The sequence below is a fragment of the Ailuropoda melanoleuca genome, chromosome 13, assembly GCF_002007445.2.
Source record: "Ailuropoda melanoleuca isolate Jingjing chromosome 13, ASM200744v2, whole genome shotgun sequence".
NCBI classification, from domain to species: Eukaryota; Metazoa; Chordata; class Mammalia; order Carnivora; family Ursidae; genus Ailuropoda; species Ailuropoda melanoleuca.
Window position 1 is genome coordinate 80,614,814 of NC_048230.1, and position 19,929 is coordinate 80,634,742.

Below are 19,929 nucleotides of genomic sequence, written 5' to 3' on the forward strand. Positions count from 1 at the left end.
TTCAGTAAGTAAAAAAAGTATACATACGTGTGTGTATATATATTACCATATCAATGATTTTTTTTTTGAGAGAGAGAACATGCGTGTGTGAACAGTGGGGGGCAGAGCAGAGCAAGAGAGAGAGAGAGAGAGAACCCCAAGTAGGCTCCACGTCCAGCACAGAGCCTGATGTAGGACTTGATGCAGGGCTGGATCTCATGACTCTAAGATCATGACCCAAGCTGAAATATTCTGATGCTTAACTGACTGAACCATCCAGGGGCCCCTCAGTGACAGTTTCAAAAAGCTTGAGTTCTCTCCTTCTGTCTTTTCTCCCCACCTTATGTTGTAACAGTGTCTTAGTTAACCAGGAAATCTATTATTACAGCATGCTATGATTCTAAAAAAAGAGTTTTGTATAATCTGTTTAATAAAAATAAACTGAATATGTTCATTGGAGCGCTGTCTTCAAGTCAGACCGTTTCTTAGAACAAACCATCTGGACGTGGTCTTCGCCATGATCAGGACTGGCCCCTTCATATTGTCCAAGGAAGGAGACTGAGGTTAGGAGTTTTTGAGTGAAATAGGCCTGAAGTGGAACCGACCTACCCGGCTGTGCCATCATCTCTGTTACATCAAGAAGAGACGGCTTCATTGTGGGATCTGATCAAGACTTTGCCCATTAAATGGAACTCGTTAGAACTTGCATTAGCTGTAGTCCTGAAGAAGGAAGAAGCCACCGTGGCAGGTGCTAGAGATCACTGCAGTAGACTGGGTGGCCACTTGAGGCTAGGTTCAGCTCAGCAGAGGCTGAATAGGAGTTTGATGGCATGTGTTGTGACATGTGAGCATTGGAAATAATTATTAGTAAGATAAAACTGGAGAATGGCTGTTTCGATCTTTTGCTGTCGATAGAAAACATAGGTTGTGTTGCAGTTAATATCAAGGGATTATTAGTTCTCCCTTAGTGTCACGTTTTTCTTGGGATCATGGATCTTTTTGTAAAGATTTATTTACACCCTCCCCCCAGCACATTGGTACAAATGGATGGTTTTCCAGCCTCTTCTCTTTGTCCTCCCATAGAGTGGGGGTGTCCTGTTGGTAGGAGCCTATCTCCCACCCTCCCTGCCCCCCATCCAGGCTCCTCAACAGGGAGCAAGGAAGGAGATACGAAGGAGAGAGGGAGATAACATGGCCCCTGGCCTCCTCGGCCCATGGGTACCAGTGACGCTGCATAAAACTAAAACCTGGATTTTGCTGACCCATTTTTTTTCTCGCCCACTTGCCTCATTAAATGGCCTTTGCCCACCTAGGTCTGTGTGTTCCAGGGGAGGAGGGGTTGTCCCACATGTGCTTGTGTATCAGCCCAGGTGGCTGCTGCTGGTCTTCCCCAAAGAGCACCTTCCTTGTTCTTCCTCGCCACTGAAGCACCTATTCCATAATCCACCCGTGTGACAATCCCAGCTACAAAAATGATGAAGGGAACATGCCCCGATGGCGGGAAAGGGGTCCCACCACGGGACTGCTTGGGCCTTTTGTGAATACAGACTTTAGTAGGATCTCAGGTCACAGCCATGAAGCTCCTTCCCTTCTGCCCTAAGCTTTTGCTTTCTTCCCTGCCATTTAGCCTCTAAGTCTCCCATTCACTGGTCTCCCCTGCTTTTGCTAGACGTGCCTGTGTGTGCAAACAGAGGCCTAATCTTTCATCTGCTTCAGACTTCTTGGTACTGGATGGATCAGTGGGGACAAGTGTATGGGGAAGGTGGCCATCACTGCCTCCCTGACCAGATGGATCTCGAGCTCAGATATGCCTGAAAGGGACACTTGGCCACAGATATTGAAATGGTCACTGAGACATGGAAATTGTTGATAGCTTTCTCCTGGCAGAAGTTTATATTAAATTTTTTTTTAAGATTTTATTTATTTGAGAGAGAGAGAGAGCGAAGGAGGGGCAGAGGGAGCAGGAAGGGCAAAGAATCTTAAGCAGATTCTATGCCAAGCGCAGAGCCCGAATGCAGGGCTTGATCTCATGACCCTGAGATCATGACCGGAGCCAAAACCAAGAGCCGGACACATAACTGACTGAGCCACCCAGGCGCCCATGTTAAGTTTATTTCTAACGATGAAGTTGCACTAAGCCAGTTGGGAGGAGGGGAGTTGATTGAATTCATTCAAATCACATTTCACTGATTTTCATGCTAATTGTAGATTGGCTAAATTTAAATTTATCTCCTCTGTATGGGGACACAGTGAAATGCTTTTGATTTACTTCTCCATATTTATTGAGGTACAGTTATATGGAGAGAGATTAATTATAGGATAAATAAGGTCAGATTCCCTTCACCCTTTTAAATGTTATGTTAAGCCATGATAACTGTTTCTAATATGAGACCCTAAGCACTGGGGAAGGTGGGGACGGTGACTGCTTCTTCGCATCATCCTTCCCAGCACCTGGCACGGTGCCTGACACCAAGGCACCTGGTGCTGCCTTATTGAATGAGTGAAAAATTTATTGCAGGAGATGTTACGATAGAGCTGTCTGCTGGAGGAGGTATTATGTAAGAAACTCATGTTAAGCTTTAAAATTATGAGCAGATTAAGAAATCTTTGTATGAGTTATCTCTCATATAAACAATAACTCGCATTATTAGCTACAGCTGAATTCTTTTTTGAATCTATTAAATCCATTTTTTTAAAGGATGTGAACAACAGGGGAAGTATTTTTCATAAAATGAATGAGGAGGAGGAAGCAGTGAAGTTTGATGGTTTGATTTTGTTCCTGCCTGGCACGAGCCTGGGAGGGCTGGGCTGGCTGGGGGCCCCCAAAGACCCTCAAGATGGGAGTTGTGGAGGAAGCAGAAAGGTCTGGCAGCTGGGCTCAGCCCGGGGCTGTGTGAGGGAAGAAAGCTGTAGGCCTCATGGGGTTATTAGTAAAGTGGACAGCTGTGTCCATTTGCCATTTATGACCTATTGCAGGGGTGATGCACAGAACTCTGTGGCGGTGGGAGGGCCCATGCTGCATTTCACAGGTCAGCTCTTTGGGCTTCGGTGTGGTTCTTCTCAGGCTCTCATGCAGCCCCATCATTTCCCGGTTCACGTGTTAAAAGGTATGGGGGGGAGACGCTCTGGACCACCTGCCTTGCCCCAGTTCCACATTGCTGAGGAACATGAAATGACTGTTCCATCAGCTCTGGCCAGGCCTGGAGGGGGGAGTCAGACACAGCCAGGGCTCCACACAGGGCTCCCGGGGGCCCGTGCAGTACTGCCGAGAGGATGGTCCTAGGGAAGACATTTAATTGGAAATTCGATTTACTATGCACATAAAAATGTCTTTGATGTTTAAAATAATTAATATTTTTGTGAGTTGCTTTCAAGTTTTTATTTGACCTGAGGGGGGTGTGGGATGGTACTGGAGCCACAGACACATTAGGCAAGATGCGTAAGTTCAGGAGACAACAGCAGTGTCGAGAAGAGCTGGGCATCCACCGGTTACTTGCCATTTGATCTTCTCAGAGCCTTAGTTAACAGCTCTCCAAAATGAGGAGAATGATTTGTGCTTGCCCATGTTTTAAGATTCTGTGCAGATTAGGTGACATTTTGCCCCAAACCCTCATCGTCTTACTTTGTATACTGTCCCCTGGGGTCTTAGTTTCCCAGCTTCTGTCGTTACCTGAACCCTGGTGATACCAAGAGAGTACATCTAGCCTAAATCGCCAGGCGAGGCCTCTGCACCTCACATCCAGAAGCCTCATCTCCTTCCCTGCCGCTTGAGTGTTTCTGGAACTTCTCCCTTCTCTTCTTGTTTCTGTTTTTTTTTTTTTTTTTTTTTTTTTTTTTTTTTTTTAAAGACTTTATTTGAGAGAGTGAGAGAGCACAACGAGCGGGGAGTGGCAGAGGGAGAAGGAGAAGCAGATTCCCCGCTAAGTAGGGAGCCTGATGCGGGACTTGATCCCAGGATTCTGGGATCATGACCTGAGCCGAAGGCAGACGCTTAACCGGCTGAGCCATTCACGTTCCCTCCTCTTGTTTCTGTTGCCATTGTCTTGGTTTCCAGGTGGCACCTTCTCTGTGGCCACTTTGCTATTTCTCCCTTCTTGCAGCCACCCCACCCTGTGGAGCCGGGGTGATTTTTGTTACTTATCTGTGTGGGTGTGTCTGTGTGTGCATGCATGCACATGTGTGTATGTTCATACTGTATGATTAAAAGTCCTTAGCATGTTATTTAAAATAGAAATAACAAAAGACGGAAAATGAAAGAAAAGCTTTACGTTCTTGTCCAGTCTACCTTTTTTCTTTCAAGTGTGTTGTCTTTATAGTTGATGTATATATTTTTTATCCTTTTATATATGTTAATAGTTTCACATGTGAAACAGTACTGCAGGGACTTTAATGAAAAATAGCAGGTCCCTGGCTCCCACTTCTCATCTCGAAATCCTGTACCTCAAAAGATACTTCTTTTTAGCTTTTTATATTGTAATTTCTTGATTTGCCAAATTTTGACATTACCTATGCACTTCTGGAGATGGAAACTGGCACTCTTACACCTCTTGCTTCCCACTGACCCACGTAGAAACTTGTCCTGTGTCCTCCGTAGTTGTTCCACACTGTTTAGCTAAATCTGGCTTTGGTGTTTGTATTATTATAACTGTAAAAGTATTTTCATTGCTGTACCAAACTATACCATGGGCATTTTCTTGGTGTTAAAATATTTTGTGTTTCCTGGAATTTGGAGTTGCTTCTCTTTGTTATAGTTTTCTTTGTTTCTGTCACTTTTTCCTCCCACATTATCCAAATGAACTATAAAGTCCTTCTGAAGAACATTTTCCCATGATCGGCGCTATTGGGTAATATTATTGGTACATTTCTTTGTCTCTTCCCAGAGATGTTATCCTGCTTTCTGTACTGGCTGCATATGAGACTCAGTGCCCAGGCTTAATCCTCGATTTCTCCTCACCTCTCTCCTATGTTAGATCCTCTTTCCTCTTTCTCTTCCCTTACTCTTTCTACCTTATATTTGTTTGGTGGGACAAACTTCTAGTAACTTCCTGAATAAGGACTGTGGATGTAGGGGACAAGGACTTGGGGTTTTGTGGTCAGTGCCTCTCTGCTAGCATCCCTGCAGCTGAGCATCAAAAGGGCCTCACTGTCCCCTGAAGTCCTCTCCCCTGCTCCTGCTGGGCCCATGGGTTGGTCCTGTTCATCATCGCCTACAGGTAGAGCCTCGTCTTATCCACCACACCCTCCTGCATAGTTCAGCATCACTGTGTCCTTTCACACGGTTACATTTGTTCATGCTGTTCCCTCAGGCTGAAGGGGTTTTCTCCAACTGTGTACCTGTAGAAGTCTAGTCTGCATGCTAGATGTCTATTCAGGTGATAAAATTATAATTGAGAAAGACCATCATTTCTACTTTTGTTTAGCAAAGCACAAAATGACAGTTTTCAAGCAGGCTTATGGCAACTGTTGGGTTAGGTTTTGTCACCCGCCCTAATCCTTTTTGGAATGAGCGAGGGTATAATTCATCAGCAAATACAGTTAATACTGTTTCAGCATAGCTGGTGACTTTCGAAATGGTAAGCAAACTAACAAATGCTGGCTGTCTGAAATACATCTTCAGGTTTGCCATTCAGGTATTGTTTCCATCAAATTATTTTTGATCTTCTGAGATAATTTTTGTAGGCCTCTGTATTAGTTTCCTAGACTGCCTTAACACATTACTTTCAACTAGGTGACTTAAAAGAATAAAACAATAGAAGCTTATTCTCTCACAGTTTGGGAAGCCAGACATCTGAAATCAAGTCCGAAGTTGGCAGGGCGTTGCTGCCTCTGGAGGCTCTAGGGGAGAAGCCATCCTCCGCCTCTCGCAGCTTCCAGTGGGTGCCAGCTTCCTTGTTTTCGGACTGCATCCCTTGCTTTGTCTTTACATCACCTTCTCATCTGTGTGTTTGTCTTCTCTGTGTGTCTTTCGTAAGGACACTTATGATTGGATTAGGGCCCATCTGGATAATCCAGGATGATCTCTTCATCTCAAGATCCTTCATAACACCTGCAAAGATGTTTTTTTCTAAATAGAGTAGCATTTGCAGGTTCTAGCAATTAGGGCATGCACAGTGGAGGGCCACTGTGCAACCCAGTATGGCCTCTGAAGCACAGTGCCGTTTGAGATATGTTGTTTTTGCTGCTAAAATTGTTCTGTGGTCATAGTGGTCATACATCAACCAGTATTTCCCCAGTTCATTCATTACTTAACAGATAAATAGATCATGAACCAGACCCTGCGCTAGGTGCTGGCTTTATAAAAGCCCACGCAGACCAAATCCCGACCCTCCAGAACCCACAGTATTATGAGAAAGGCCAGATTTCTCATGAGGATTCTAATCTATTACTTGAGTACATTTTTGAGTAACTATAGACATAGATTTGGAAATACAAAGGGAAATGCTGGCAACTATAGTAGACACAAGTGGAAAGTGCAGAGAGGTCCAGTCAAAGGACTACTGTCATGGTTTACCAACCAGACGTTGGTAGTGTGCACAGTGGTTTGATGATAGAAACAACGTCAACTCTTCGGTAAAGCCAGGTGTTGAACCTTTCTACAGAATCATCTCATTTTTTTAATAGGAGCCCTGTTACTTCTTGCCCTAAAAATTTATTCTGTCCCCAAGGAAGATGTTTTTAACAAAGCAAATGGAACGTGTACCCTTCAGCCTTTGGAAATGCTTTATTCCTTTCCATTGTTTTAGGGTACTTGCTTACACTGAAAACTACTTCTTTAAGATATTCTTATAAGGCTCTCTTGGACTCAGTTAATAAGGAAGAATAATTTATAAATCCAAAATTATCACTTCTATTAAAGGTTCTAATCCAAGATTTCTTAATAGTGAAGTGTGTTTTAGACAAGTTGTTATGAATAAAGGACCTGAGTGTGTCAGTGCTTTCTTTACTGGGGGAAAAAAAAAGAGATTGACACACATTTAAGGTTATCCATTAATATAATTACACCTGTTCTTTTGCATTTCATTCTGCATTTTCATTTGGGGAAGAAAAGGTGGAGGGACAGCTGGTGTTCTGTAATTGCACATCACAGCGAGGCTACCATATCTGTGCACTCCTGGGAGTGGGTCACAAATGTCATCCTCTTTCTTGCATGTTCCAATTAAAAAAACAAAAATGAAAAAACGTTGACAGACCTGGTGGTTCTACCTTCCCCAAATAACTGATCATTATGGGTATTGTGCAACCATTTAGAATTGATTTTATTTTTAACTTTTGAAACTAATTAAAAAATAGTTTTAAATTCATAGAAGATAATTCAAAATGTGTTATTAAGAAATTCTCCAACATTGTACTGTTCTCACAATTTTTCTGAAGTTTGAAATTATATCAAAACAAAAGATGGGGTGGCTAGGTGGCTCATTCGGTTAAGAGTCATAGTCTTGGTTTCTGCTCAGGTCATGATCTCAGGGTCATGAGATCAAGTCTCTCTCTCAAATAAATGAATAAATATCTTTTTTAAAAAAAGCATCAAAGCAATTTTTAAGAGCTTTATGCTCATTACAAGAACTGGACCCTTCATGGGAACATGACATCAGTTTGACAAACATCATTTTTGAAATGTAATTAATTTTCATGTTGTGATTAAATTATTCAAGTGGGATTTGTCCCTTCCATACTCACTCATCCTCTTACTCCTCTTTTTTCCTCTCCATCTGATACTCATGAGTAATAACAAATGCACCAGCTAACATTTATGAAGTAGAAAATAATTTTACTTATGTTACCTGGGAGAGTTAAGGGGCTTGGGGCCTTAAGCTTTATTGAGCTTTGCTGTATTTGTAGATTTTTCTTTTCTTTAAACTCCTGGGAATGCGTGTTATTGTTATGGACTAGGTCTTTGGAGTGCACTCTGGGTCTTTCTCCTTATGTATCAGGACAAGGGAGGAGGGCCTAGACTTGTCAGCCCCCATCTGAAGATGCAGAAGAGAAACCCCTTGAGTCCACATGAAGACCCATGCCCTTCCAGAGTCGCTGGACATGTTTGACTGGTCATGGTCGGTGTTTTTGCAGTATGGGATTTTCCTTCTGTACATAGATGCAAACATCTCAGATACCCTCAAACTATGCGACCAAATGCAACCCAGCTCAAAGTTAGGAGGCTGTCAGATACCCCTGGAGCTTTCCTTTCACGTGCATGACTTACAAACGTGACAGTGTTAAATTTCATTTTGATCTGTGCAAGGAAAATTACATGGTATTCATCAGTGATTTATTCGGATGGATTTCTATTTGCTTTGTAATAATAAGTTTAGGATAGTGTCTAACAGAAAATAGATTCAGGTATTGTCCACTGCTTTCCTTTTATTACAAGTCTAGTTTCAGGTGGAGTATATGGATATAATTTTCCTTTTGTGGTGATGAGTTATTTAATTTTTATAATTCAATCATATATTTTGTTCTTTAGCCTTGTGATAGAAGAAGATAACATAAATGGCTCACTATTGGAAACTTATTCTCATCACTTTCTTTTTTTTTCAAGTACTAGTTTTGTTAGAATTTCATATCACTATGAAAGAAGGAACAGCAACATCATTGAAAATTCAAAGACCCTGTTCAAGGATTCAAGGACCCTGTTCCATAATTGCTATCACGTGAAGTGTTCTTTTCAATTCTAGTCCACCTGGATGGAAACCAACTTGGGCCAAAGTTAGCATTATCCTTGTTGCCAGGAGAATTTCATGAGTGCAGGAAGCCTTCTCAGTCTCTGCACTCAGAAGAGACTCACTGTGGCAGTTGTTTCTTTTTCTCCACTGATGGAGAAGTCTAAGACCATGTGCAGGTCCCTGAGCTGCCACCTATGGGACAGGAGTTGGGAATCAACCAGTGGAGTTAGCACTATTAAGATTCTAGTTTTCTCTGCTGTAGCTTTGGCTGCCTAACCAGGGCTCGGCCATGGGATGTGGTGGTTACCAGAAGCTCTAGGAATCCATATTGGGACCCTGTTATGAACAGGCTTGGCACTTCATTTAATATTTAAGGGAATCCACTTCATAGTAAAGACAAAAAAAATTGCTAAAAAGCTTTGCAAGGGGATGAACAAAGACTGTTTCTGGAAACAAAAATAGCATAAAAAGGCTTTCTTATGTTACCTGCCCCAGAGTTAGACAGAGCAGTCTCTGAGATACACATTTGTTGGAGTTTTGAAGCACAGTACTGTACTGGTTGGGACTGTCGTTTATTGGTTAGTCTTTATGTTTCTGGTATGAGTTTGTGTGTTTAGATGATTCAGTGACTGTTTGAGCTTTTTCCTTTGTGAGATCTGTTTGCACATTTGGAAAGGTCTGTGAACATGGTACCATTGGTGTTTTGTGGCTTTGCGCTTTTGATTTCCTTCTGAAGCTGCCACCATGACGTTAACCTTTGATGCAGTTAAGAGCATCAGAGTGTAGAAGAAAATGATTACCAGTGGTTAATAACGTCCCAAAGTTTTAGGAGTTTGGGAAGAGTGCCCATTTCCATGAAGGAGTCTGAGAGCTCACGTGGGGAGAAGCTCCCTGACCACATGTAAATTGAGAAATAGATTTCAAAATCAGTTTTGATTAAAATAGGAATTTGAGCCTGTCGCTGAGAAGCAGCCATCTTTCTATAAATTATTTATGGCATGAGCATAAGGGTTTGGGGTAGAGGCTGTAGGCCTTTTTCCATTTTGCTTCAAAAACTGGTTTGATTATAAAGAGAAAATAATGAATTTTGGTATTGAAACAAATTTCTTAAAGGGAGGTTTTAGTTGCTAAAGTGATTCTAAAGTGGAAAAATAAATGATTAGTAAATACTTTCACCAGTAATAACAACCAGTGTTGCAGCCGGATTGTATGTAAAAATAGAGATGTGGAACCCTGATGAACACAGTTTATCATATTAGGCACATTTTGAGACGTTTCTTATAGTGAGTACCTCAGTGGCTTTTAAGGAGCCTGTGTTTGTAGAGTCGTCTGCTTATTAATACATACTTAGATTTATTCCTGGCTAACTAGGTTATAGTGTATCTTTCTGTTTAGACTGTACATGGAGAGTCCACTGAGCAAGATGACATGAGGGAGGAGGGTCCTAGGAAACAGGTTCTGGCCAGTAGCCCAGCTTGTGGTGTTGACCCCTTTTCTGGGCTTGGACCTCTCCCCACACCTTGGCTGTTTTATCTTGCTATGGGATCAGACCCTCATTCCCCACCTGCTTCCTGCTCTGCCTTTTCAGTGAAGTTCAGATTCATTTGGGAAATTAGAAGTTTAGACTGACAGATACAGAAGCTGTTTATGCTTGAAAAAAATGAATGCTTGATAAGATGGTGTATTCTCTGCTTTCATTGTACAGGGTTTGATATATATCTTACAGGTCACCGTTGTATATTCTGTGTTCTCTGTGGTCTTATTTTTTGCCTCTCTGATCTGACATGGGCTGAAAGAAGTGGATTCAGTCTTCTATAACTTCTGTGTTTCTCTTGCTATTTGCAGACATTTTATTTATTCAATGAATATATAGCGCTTGCTTCCTGTTGTACCAGAGTGGTTCTCAGCTGAATGAGACTGACACGTTCATGGTCTTACGGAGGTGACATTTTAGGGGAAAACAGACATGGCACAAGGGAAAACTCAAGATAATTTCAGATACTAAGTTGTGTGATGAAGAAAATAAAAGTGGGTAGTTTGAGGCGAGTGACTAGAGGTGGCTCCAGGCTAAACAGGATGGCCAGCGGTGCCTGGGTGGCTCAGTTGATTGAGCGTTCGACTCTTGATCTCGGCTCAGGTCTTGATCTCAGGGTTATGAGTTTAAACCCCACACTGGGCTCCACTCTGGGTATGGAGCCTAGTTAAAAAAAAAAGAAAAAAAAATAATTAAATAGGATGGCCAGAGTGCCTCAATGGAGGAGGAGCATTCCAGTTAAACAACCAAGGAAAAAGAGCTAGGTGCCTCCCCAGGGGTCTGGGAGAAGTGATTCTAGTGAGGGAACCTCAGGAAGGGGCTTTGGGATGGAAACGCATGTGGCATTTTAGAGGAACAAGCTTTGCAGCTTTTCCATCTACATTAGCATGCTCTCTCTTACTAGGATTCTCAGGATAGTTTTAATTTCTTTATAGCTTTTATCCTCTGCCATTATAAATGCCCTCCTTAGGTCCCATTTAATTCTCATTGATGCCAATTAACAGTTTCTGACATTGCCTCCTGGAAGTTGTTAGGTTTGCATTTGCTGCCTTTATGGAACTCCTGGTCTTCCTGGAGTCATCCAGATGTTTCTCTGGTTGACCGCAGTGGTCTCCAAAGTTAGTGTGCATGTGCCACGGTGAGGGGGCACTTAAGTAACCCACTGTGCTGTGGAAGAAATATTAGAACTTTTACCTGTATTTAGTTTGGTTGACGTCAGTGCCCTCATGATGTGGATGCCCCTGAGGGTCGTTTGGGAAGGTGACATGAGGGAGGGAAGGGCTCCCCTTGTGGAGGGTGTGACTCTGGTATCTTCAACCTGCTGGCTCATGCTCATGCTGGGACGCAGTGTGGTTGTTTCAGAAAATACCACCGGTCTCCAGGTCCCACCTCATGCCACCCCCATTGTTGTGGCATTTTGTGAAAATAACCAACATTATGAATAGGGGTTCACATCCTTTTAGTATCCCTTCACTGCCACCAGGGTGGTGGCTATACCCAAGCTGAAATTTGTATTCAGAGATTTTAATCCATAAGGGGTAGAAGCTGATAAAAAAAAAATGGACTTTTATAAGCCACAAGCAGTATTCTTTTGTCAAGAGGGAGAAACTTCAGTATTTCAAAACCCCTTAAAAGATGGTATTCAGAATACCTGCTTTGGATGAGGTATTTTGGCGCTTTGCTCCTTTGGCAGTGGTTTGCCAGGTAGACCTTCCTCCAGCCCTTTTCTGGGAGTGAGAGTCTTTGTGCAGAGCACAGAGTGCATCTCAGCTGAGGGGGGGTAATGATGATGGGGAGGAGATGATGATGATGGGGGGGCGGGTAGAGGCCTTCTGCTCCCTGCCAGAGTGCACGGATCAGGTTTGAGCTGAAGAGGGTGGGGTGAACAGGGCCAGAAGCTGAGATCAGGAGATTTGTAAGATTCTAGGCACCCTCAGGGTCACATTGGGACCCAGGAGGGATGGCTGGCCCAGAGTTGAGGAGCGGGGTACACTCCATGCCTCCTTCTTTCCTTCCTGCGGTACACTCATGAACACCTTCTATGGGCCAGGCACTGCTAAATATTAGGGCTTTAATAACTAGCAAAAATAGAGGCAGACCTCATCTCTTGGAAGAATCTGGTAGTCAGATCAATGACACAGAAGCAGGAAAAATTGCAGTCTTGAACCATTGTTTCGAAGAGAGGCATATGATGCTGTTGGCAAGGTAAAGGGTGGGACGCTTGGTCTGGAGCCCTCAGAAGGTATCCATGAGGAGGAGGCTTGAGCCAAGGCTGAATGAAGCCCCGGTGGGAGCCCAGGGGGAGGTGGGTGCAGGCAGGGTCGGGGAGTGCCTTCCACCAGAGCCAAGGTCCTGCTCTGTGTTCAGCTCCTGGCACAGGGCGGGTGTCTGGTATATCTTCAGTAAATAAAAGTTAAGTGAATGAAGGCCAGCAGTGAGTGCAGGAACAGTGGATTGACATGAGGCTGGAGAAGCTGGCAGGAGCCAGACCTCACAGAGACTTGTAGCTAAAGAGACCATATATATGGGTTGTTGTGGAACTATTAATAGTTGTGTTTGGACACTAGGGCATAAAATGAGACTGACAGGCAAACTAGGATGTATGATCAGCCTCTTATAGGCCACCATAAGGAATTTAGTCCTTTTTTTTTTTTTTTTTCCCTGAGAGGTGAAGGCCTTTCAAAAGGTTTTCAGCTTGAGTGGAGGGTTGGAGGCAGGTCCAGTCTTGATCACTCTGCAACGGGCTGGTAGCAGGTTGAAGGTGAGTGGACTTAGGGGATCCTGGGAGACTGGTGCAGTTAACGGCCATGCAGGAGGGGGTAGTGGCTTGGACTGGAGGCCGCGATGGTGGGAGATGGAGGAAGGACACAGGATGTGGTGATGGGTTGCACGTGGCTGCTCAGGAAAGGGAGGCAACAGGGTCTCAGAAGTGGACAGCTGTTGGGGGCTGGTCTGGGGAGAATGTATAGTTTTGGACAGGCGGAGAAGTCAAGGTATGAACTTAAGAGCTTTCGTTCTTTGGCTTGTGAATTCCCAACCTAGGAGGTAATAATGCAACTCCACCAGTGTGGCATGTGCTCGCGCCCCGTCCCTCTTCAAACTACCCCCAGCCCCTCCCACCTGTTCACTACTCGCTTATGCCTGAAATTGGATGAACCAAAACCAAATCCTTTCCTTCATTAGAGGTAGATATGTTTAAAAAGCAAACACTGAACTAGGCGTGCAAGCCAAGTGAAGTGTTTGTGAAGGAAAGGAGGTTGGAGAATGCTTCGTTTAGAAAAGCTTGAAGACCCTGAGCTGGAAAAGGACTGCTGGAAGAGAAGAATGTGGAAACACTCGTGAGGGAGAAAAGGATCGCAGAACTGAGACTCCACCAAAGGGGTCTGAAAAGCTTGGGTACTACAAGTGAATGTGAATCTGAATTTAGAATGGCTCTTACGGTACCTCTAAGTTGCAGACTTCTAATGTACTGTTTTTATAATATTCACTATCTGGAGGTCTTTAGCAGACCCTCTTGTTTTTGGAGTGGGAAGAGTTTTGTGGCTAGTATGACCAGGGAGAGAATATAACTTCAAAATGTGTTGGTTGGGTTGCAGTGAGCAATAGTTCTCCATCATCAGTTGGAAATATTGGAATGATTTGGTCTTGCAGCTGCCTGTTAATTCATTCCAGAAAACGGAAAGGCAAAGGGGCTGATCTTTGCCTGTGAGATACTTAGAAGCCAGCAGTCCTGCCAGCCGTTTCCAGAGGTCTGACTCCCTTGGCAGGTGATACCTGGACTGGAGGTAGCTGCCACAGCTTGGCAGCATGCCAGCGGAGCCACCATTGCCCTCTTCTGGTAAGACACTCCTGCTACAAACATACAGAGTTTTACAGAGCGGGAGAATTCAAGCTCGTTTTTCACTTTTGGTCAGCTGTGCTTTGCCAGCTGGCATGAATCCCTCTAGTGAAATGAGTGTTTGGTTTGAAGCGTTGTAATGTATACTCAGACCATGGAACCATGTGAGGGTCTAACCTTATTTACAGTTTTGGCTTGTGGGGGCTACCTTAGATATCCATATCATTTTCCACAGTTGGGCCACTTTCTCTTTGGCAAAAAAGATTCCTTTCGGTCTCTTCTCTGCCTGTGAAACCCTGTCTGACTGCTTCATTAGCTAACTCATGTGTGAATTTGCATCATCGATAATGGCAGCAAATGCAAGGAACATGGTTTTAATAAAATTTTAGTATCTAATATCTCTGAAGCATTACGGCACAGAACATTATAGGCCTGGGATAAACAATTCATATTCAATAGGGACTTTGTAGCATTTCTTGGTGACATATTTACAAAATTTATAATTTAGAGATGAGTTTATGTTACATGGTAAAACTTAAGAATATATTAAAACAACTCCATTGGGAAGGGGCAGTGAGAAGATGGGGTTACTGTGACGGTTTATGCCATAGCTCAAGGACAGTTGCTGTTGTCCAACTGGTGCTCATTCTTCTCTGATCTGTTTTTGAGTGGCAACCTCTCTTTTCCTACGCAACAGAAGGTAAGGGCTCAGGTGAACTCAGTGGGCTTTGCTGTTTAAAGGAACCCTGTTGAGAATCCCTAGAATGGAAATACTGTTTTGTGAGGCATTTAAGCATGTCCTTAGCATGCCCCCTTTTAAAATTTAGGTTTTTTCAGTAACCCATTAAGAAGCTCTTTGGCATTTAAAATCTGAAGAGTATCACAAATAAAAGCTAGCTACCATACTAATGTACTAATTTATATAATATATAATTTTTGGTCACTAAGATCTAAACACATGGTGTTGATCTTTTTAAGCTGGAGCAATTGATATTTACAGTTCTGTTGATCAGGGTAATGTTTCTAGGAATTCAGTAGTCACAGGACAGGCATCTAATAGTCACGATCTCATTAGGATATGAATGATGTGTGAGAAAATTCCTTAAGTACTACCCGATCCACCCCTCTGCAAAGACCCCGATGCAGATTGCCCAAAATAAAAACTGTTAGATAACTGTCTCTCAAGAGAATGGGCAGTACTCATTTAGATTTTTATAAAACTAAGGGTATAGTCTATTTCTAAAATATCTGTTCAAAATTCCTGCATTTATCCTTTTTTGTTTCTTTTTTTCTCTCTCTCATTCTTTCATTCATTCCTTGGTTTAGGCCTTGTTCAAAGTTAATAGTGATAGAAGAATACTTCAAAGAGTGGGGGCGGTCTGTCAGTTGGTCAGGTGATGAATCATGGAATTGAACTGTTTTACCAAATTAAACCTTTAACCCTATTTTTTAAAAAGGCCCTTACTGACAAAGTCTGGGAAGGTCAAGGCTAAGAGGACCCTCTTTTTCTAGACAGTTGGCAAGATGAGCGGCAGCCTCAGCTCTCTCTTCTGGCTGGGCATTTTGTAGTACTTCTTTGACTCTGGACCATTTGACCCTCTCTCTCTTCCTCTCAGCTGGCCTCAGATCCTGGCAAATTCTCCAGTGCCTGAGAGGTTAGCTGGCTTAATATAGTAATTTCTAGAGCAGGATTTCTCTGCCTGGGCACTAATGATAATATGGACCAGGTGACTCTTTGTCGTGGGCTATTCTGTGCATTACAGAATGTTTAGCAGCTTTTCTGTACTCTCTCCTACTAGGTGCCAATTGTGACAACCCTAAATGTCTCCAGGCATTGCACATTCGGGGTGGACAGGTGGTGGAAGATGGTGGTGATTTTGCCTGAGAGCCACAGTTCTGGATTATGAATGATGCATTCCTTCTTCTTTAGCCTTATTACTTGGAGGTACACCGCGCTGTCACACTTAATCAGTAGGTACTGATGTAGGACACACGGTGTATTTTAGCCAGAAGGTTCCTTAATTTGAGGAATTCAGGGTGGGAAATAGGTTTCCTGTTGAGGGCTAATGCCCAAGGCAGAGTTAATCAGGAGGTACATACCAAAAATAATTTGATTTAGCTTCTTTCTTCTCACCAAGAAAAATATTTAGTTCCCTATTTTATTAAATTAGGAGCAGGCATCATAAAACTATTTCATAAGAATAACTAACTCTAAACTTTATACTTGTCATATTAAGGCAGAGAAAATGAGGAAAGACTTTAGAAGCAGGCAAATGATGTATAGAGATGAGGAAACAGAATTTGATTTGCAAAGAAGGAAAATGAATTTGAGGAGAAGAGAAAAGAGAAGGAAGGAAGATGTTAGGTGATTTTGAATGAAGAATCATTATGTGCTATTCATCTCATTGTAGGGTTCTCATTTCAAAATTTATTCATTCATTACCCACAATATTTTTAGGGGATTAGCAGACTTAACCAGTGTTCATAGATCTTCAGTTGCTGTAATTCGTAAATCTTCAGAGAATTCTTGGACAGAGAGAATGAGAAAGAGAGAGAGAAAGAGAATGAAAATGTGTAGTTTGCTGGTACAAGGAGGATTATTATACTTTTGTTTGTGGGGGTAAAAATGACCAGTGAAATATCAGCACTAAGGGTAAGTGGAAACAAGCAGATGCCAGGGTCTGCCTCCCTGTCTCGAGCTTGTAAGAGTGTGTGTAATCTCCAGATTTAAATAGTTTGAAGGTGATCTTTTCTGCAGTGGTTCTCAACCCAGTTAGCATATCACATCAAATCGGGAGCTTTTAAAATATACTGGTACCCAGGCCCCATCTCAAGAGAATCTAATTAATTGGTCTGGGGTAGAATTTGGACATAATCTTTAAAAATTCCCCAAGTGATCATAATGCATTGCCAGGGTTGCAAACCCCTATTTCTAGGCCAGTGATTCTCAAGGTGTAGTCTCAGGCCCAGCATCATTAGCATCTCCATCACCCATGAGTAGGTTAGAAATGCAAATTCTTGGCCCCACCTCAAGCCTATGAAATCAGAAGACTCTGGGGGTGAGCCTTTGCAGTCTGCATTTGTGACGCATCCTCCTGGTGAATCTGATGCACGCTCAGGTTTAAGAGACAGTATTTCGGGCAGTGGGTAATGGTGCCTGGAAGACACCGAATCCTGAGAATCAAGGATATGTATATAATAGTGGATGTTGGAAACACTACTGTAGAGTCAGTGCTACTGTCTTCAGGGTTCAGTTGCCCCAGGAGACTCTTCACTCATCCAAGGAGGAATGCCTGGGAGCCGTAACTTTCCACTGAGAGCCTTCACAAGGCTTAATTGCTAATGTGTAGGTCGCAGCTGATACTGAGTTGTGCCTCCCACTTGTTCCAGAGAAGCTTTCAACCTCACTCTCAATATTCTTAATTAATGATCTTCAGCTTCTGAAGCCATTTCATCAGTGGGTCTCCTGTCCCAGCACGTTTCCCCTCTGAGCAGCCTTGAAGAGGGTGTTATTCCCAGCAGTCAATTAGAAAAGGAAAGTAGAGGTGGCTCTAAACAAGTCCTGTGACCAATTAACCACCTCCCTTTATTCCTCTTTGAGGTTCTTTAAAAATGGGTCAGGGGGAGAAAAAACTCAGGCTCTCACCAGCGGACCTCGCCTGTGTTTGTCTAACATTCTTCTATTCCGCTTGGTATTTCAATTTCCTGCCTTAGGCATGAATTGGTTGAAAATTCCCTTTGAACTCTTGCTCATTTTGTAGAAACTTGATGAAGTAGTGATGAGAGTAGTTAGGGGATTGTGTCCTGAGCTCTGAGAAGCAGAGCAGAGTAGGAAGGGAAATTCAGCACCACACTTAAAAGGTTCATTCTTGGTGAAAGCCATGGGATTAGGAATGATTATTGTGGCTGCAGTAATAATTTTAAGAATTCTCCTTGAATCTTGTTCCCTGATTGGATAAAGCAGGGTCACAGTGAAAGGGGTGAGAGGTGAAGGGAAACTTAAACTTCTTAATCCTCTAATTGGCGGTAACAGTTTTTATTGCTTCATTTTCTGTTTACAAGGAAAACACCTTTACATAAAACAGTTCTATTGGATCAGCACCATCCTTGGTAAAGTTCATAGAATTTCCCAGGTTAGTCCCTATCATTCCCTCACATGCTGTCCTGAGGAGGCTTCTGGAATTCCCTTCAGGTTGGGAATCCCCTTGCATCACTGGGCACTTCCTAGTATGGGGTTCCCAATGTTGTTTGCTCTTTTGGTTTTATTCTCTCGCTAAAGTAATAGAACCAGGATTTCTGACCTAGGAGTCACTTTAGGAAAGTATCTATGCTGCCCAATATGGTAGTCACTAGCTTACCTGCAGCTATTCAAGATAATAAATTAATCGCAAATAAACCAATTAAATTAATTAGAATGAAATAAAATTCAAAATTGGCACTAGCCTTGTTTCAGGCCTTCTTATGGCTTGTGACTTGAGGTATCAGACGGCACAGATAAAGAACATTTCTGGGGCGCCTGGCTGGCTCAGTTAGAAGAGCATGTTAAAAAAAAAAAATTCAGTCACCAAAGGAAGTTTTTGGGCAGTGTTGATCAGTTTTGTGACCCTCAATTGTTGGGTTACTGAGACCGAGAACAAGGTATCATTTGTTAACTACTCCCAATTTATTCATTGACTACTGTTTGTCATTGTACTCTATTTTCTTCTCTTTGAATTTAATCCTGACAACATCTCTGTGGGAACCCAACCCCATTTTATAGACAAGGGGATGAAGACGCAGAGGCTGAAAAACTTGCCCCAGATCATACAACCGTAGAAGGGGCAGCCATTGTTGGGACACTCATCTGCCTGATTCTTAAGTCCAGGCTTTCTTTGTTAAGGTGTCTCTCTCTCTCTCTGTCTTTTTTTAAAGATTTAATTCATTTATTTGTCAGAGGGGAGAGAGAGAGAGCACAGGTAAGGGGACTGGCAGGCAGAGGGAGAAGCAGGCTCCCCACTGAGCAAGGAGCCCTACGTGGGGCTCAATCCCAGGACCCTGGGATTATGACCTGAGCTGAAGGCAAACACTTAGCCAACTGAGCCACCCAAGCATCGCTGTTAAAGTGTCTCTTAAGAAGATGAGTTCTCTGGCTCTTGAGGTCAGTAAGCCCATATCTTTAGGGGTACATTAAAAAACTTTAAACCGTAACCAATGGTACTTTGGATGATTTAAGTGGCTAATTGATAAAATGGAGCAAGTCAGTAGCACATCTTTTCTTGTGTGATTTTCATCACTCCTCACAATCAGACCAGTGACCTGTGATGACAGCTTATGCAGTTTTCCATTATCATGTGCTTTATGCTTTGATCTCCTGGGTTGGGTGGTGAGCACACCTCCTCCCATGGCATATCGTTTTCCCCTCGGAAAGTCTTGCTTATGTGGTTTCTCTGCTCTTACCTGGTTCTCTATTTCGTAAGGCCTTTACTGAAGAACTAAAAGAATTATTTTTCTACCTTTAGAAGTCCTATTAAGGGGCACCTGGGTGGCTCAGTAGGTTAAGCATCTGCTTTCAGCTCAGGTCATGATCCCAGGGTCCTGGGATTGAGCCCCACATAGGGCTCCTTGCTCAGCGGGAAGCCTGCTTCTCCCTCTCTCTCTGCTGCTCCCCCTTCTTGTGTGCTTGCTCTCTCTGTGTCAGATAAATAAATAAAATCTTAAAAAAAGAAAGTGCTGTTAATATATTTCATCCTGGTTTTTTCTTCTTTTTAAAAAAGTGAATCATTCGGCCTTCTTCAGTTGATCCTTGTAATATGATTTTAAATGTCGTTCTTATTCTAATACAGTTTGTCTCAATATGTATATTGAAGCTAATTGGACACTAAATGCATAAAGCATAGCCATCATAATGTTTACTCTAGCTGCTATTGTTAAAGTAACCT

At 42.8% G+C, this 19,929-nt stretch overlaps 1 protein-coding gene across 4 annotated transcripts in view; it reads left to right on the forward strand.

Annotated features, from left to right (window-relative positions):
* SLX4IP (SLX4 interacting protein) overlaps window positions 1-19,929 on the forward strand; it is a 182,918-nt gene that overhangs the window by 77,683 nt on the left and 85,306 nt on the right. The window contains exon 3 of one of the 4 annotated variants that reach the window (XM_034641468.1): window positions 13,825-14,011. The exons of the other annotated variants lie outside the window; for them this stretch is intronic. The gene's annotated coding sequence lies outside the window, so the exon portion shown is untranslated. The remainder of the gene's footprint in view (window positions 1-13,824; window positions 14,012-19,929) is intronic. 4 annotated transcript variants of the gene reach the window in all.